Source organism: Mauremys mutica, chromosome 22 (assembly GCF_020497125.1).
Source record: "Mauremys mutica isolate MM-2020 ecotype Southern chromosome 22, ASM2049712v1, whole genome shotgun sequence".
Taxonomy (NCBI): Eukaryota; Metazoa; Chordata; order Testudines; family Geoemydidae; genus Mauremys; species Mauremys mutica.
In genome coordinates, this window is record NC_059093.1 from 21,483,814 (window position 1) to 21,486,487 (window position 2,674).

General features: G+C 45.0%; 1 non-coding gene across 1 annotated transcript; it reads right to left on the reverse strand.

Moving 5' to 3' along the window:
- Positions 1–205: 205 nt before the first annotated feature.
- On the reverse strand, positions 206–279 carry TRNAT-UGU. The gene has a single exon. It is a non-coding gene; the product is annotated as a tRNA-Thr (tRNA).
- Between the last annotated feature and the right edge of the window lie 2,395 nt (positions 280–2,674).

The following is a 2,674-nucleotide window of genomic DNA, read 5'->3' on the forward strand; positions in this document are numbered from 1 at the left end:
GACCTGCCCCTGTCCCAGAGGGAAGGGGTCATCTGTAACAGGCTGGACCACTGACCTATCAGCTCTTAACTCCCAAACTTTCAGTAAGTCTGTTATCAGTGCCTGTGAGTATAATTTAAACAACTATACTGGGCTGGACCAAAGAAGCTCTATGTTTTGTCCTCCCACAGTAGCCAATACCAGGTTGCCCAAGAGTTAGTCAACAAGGCACCACTGGGAATTGAACCCAGCATCTCCTGTTTACAAGACAGGTGCTTTAGCCAGCTAAGCCATGGTGCCTGCCTGTGGTAAAAAGATACTATCTGCCCACACATGACTTTCTGCCATCCTCACTGGGACCTGAAAAGCTTTGCTTGTGTTTGGATTCTGCAAAGCAGAGGAGCAGGTGAGGTTTTCCTTGCAAGCTGTGTGTGTGTTTGTGTGTGTGAATCTTTGGCCAGGTCTGCACTACAAGGTTACTTCAGCGTCATTATATTGCTCAGATGTGTGAAAAACACACAACGCTCCCTCGGTCGGCAGTTTTTGGCTGGTGCACACACTGCAATACCACGTCTGGCGACAACATTGCCCTGTTTTGGTGACAAAATAAAAACACCTTGACGAGAGGCCTAGTGCTTTTTGCAGCAAACTTAAAGTGACAAATGTCAGTGTAAATGCTGCTGCTCATTATATCACCATAACTGGCCTCCACCAGTATCCCACCATGCCTGCCGTGAACTCACCTGCCCTGCATTCCTGCTACAGAGGCTGGGTCCCTCCCCTTTCATAGCTCCAGAAAGTTCTGACAGCTGAGCCACTATCTATACCGGGATTAGCTTGATAGAACTGCATTGCCAGCCTAAGTAATGTAATTACACCAACCTAATTTTGTAGTATAGACCTGTCCAAAGAATCACACACACACCCTGGGAGCAAAACTTCATCTGCTCCTCTGCTTTATAGAATACAAACACGAACAACACTTGTCAGGGCCCAGTGGGGATTGGCAGAGAGTCAGGTGTGGGCCATCTTTATCCCAGGAGAGATGGACTCTAAGGGTATGTCTCTATTGCAATGTAAGCCCAGGTGTGGCATGCTGTGCTCAGAGCAGCACCTGGAAGCCCCATATTCACCACTGTCATATAATGATGACATGGTTTGTTCAAAGTCTGCCTTGTGACTTATCATTTCAAAAGTCTTGATCTGTTGAAAATTAATATTGTGTTGGATTGTGTGTGCTCGCATTGGTTGGGAAGTTATGAAGTTTTGCTCTGTGTGTGTTACTGAAATATGTTATGAGGTTGAGAAATGCCCCCCACCAGCCTTTCAGGTGTGACAAGGGAGGAGCCAGACTCGCTGGCCCATTGAAGGGATCCACACTCCCAAGGACTAGCCCAGGAACCATGTACAATGCAGGCTTCTCCGAGATAGCACAGCGACAATGGACACTGCTTGACTCACATGGTAGCAAAGGAGCTTCCTAGCAAGTTGGAAGAAACTATGAAAGAGGGGAAGAGACATCATGACTTGGCCTCTCTCCCCCACAACTCAGCAGGTGGAAACACACCTGGAGGACAAAGACTGAACTGAACTGATTCAGAAATCAGAAGAGAATAACAACAATAATACTTGCAAACCAAAGTCCCCAAACAGACTAGTATTGGTTTTTCGGCAGAAAATTTTCAGTTTGGGGAATTTTGTTTTCCCAGTCAGACTTTTCCAAGGGAAGCAGGGAGAAAATGTTTGAGTTGTCTCCTTCAGAACAGCTTGGCCTAGACACTAGCTCTGGTTCACTGCTCTGGCGTTGCTCGGGGTGAGGGTATTTTAATAATTTGGGCAGGTCCCAGGGTGTTTGGGGGAGATGATGAGGATGTTCCCTTTTGAGATAAAAACTAAGAAATACAGCACTAGAGAATTTCTTTTTTTAAGAAATCTGGGATTTAGACATTTTATTTAAAGCAAGGGAGTTCTGAGTTTCTGAGAAGGTTTTTGTTTGCAAGAAGCAACATTGTTTGATCTGTCATTGTACCAAAGGGGGAGATTGTTGTCTACAAAGGAGGGGTGAAAACTAAATGCATCCGATAAGAATGGGATTCAAACCCATGCATGCAGAGCACAATGGACTAGTGTGAAAGTAGAATGAATTATATTGTAAAAATAAGAATGGATTAAAGAAATGTTGTATGTACCTTTAAGCAGAAATAAGAAATGTTGAAATACAGGTGCCAGGAAAAGAAACATTAGGCATAAACAATGGTGCTAATGGCGAAACATTAACAGAAGATGGGTAGTAAGGAAATAAGATATGCATGCCTAGCCCAGGTAAACTTATCTGATTCTGCTTCCTTTGTTATCTTGTTAAGTTCTCACCCTTTTATCTGTATAAATAAGATAGTTTGTGTCTTGCATGGGGCTCACATTATCTGGGTGTTATTAGCAGAAGCGCTGTGCTAATAAAACAGAGTGGTCAAACAAACTGTGAGTCCTGAGTCTAACTTTGACAATTTGGAGGTTCCACCGAGATGGCAACCGTCTTCACTGGGGCTGTGTGATTCCTGACTGTTTTTGTAGGATGACCGTGGCAGCCGGCACCTGGGCATTTGGCCCGAGCGGTCCTCCACCAGAACGGAAAGGTGCACGACCACAGTGAAGTCTACGCCATTGAACCTGTTGGTTCCCACTCTGTTCTGGTAGG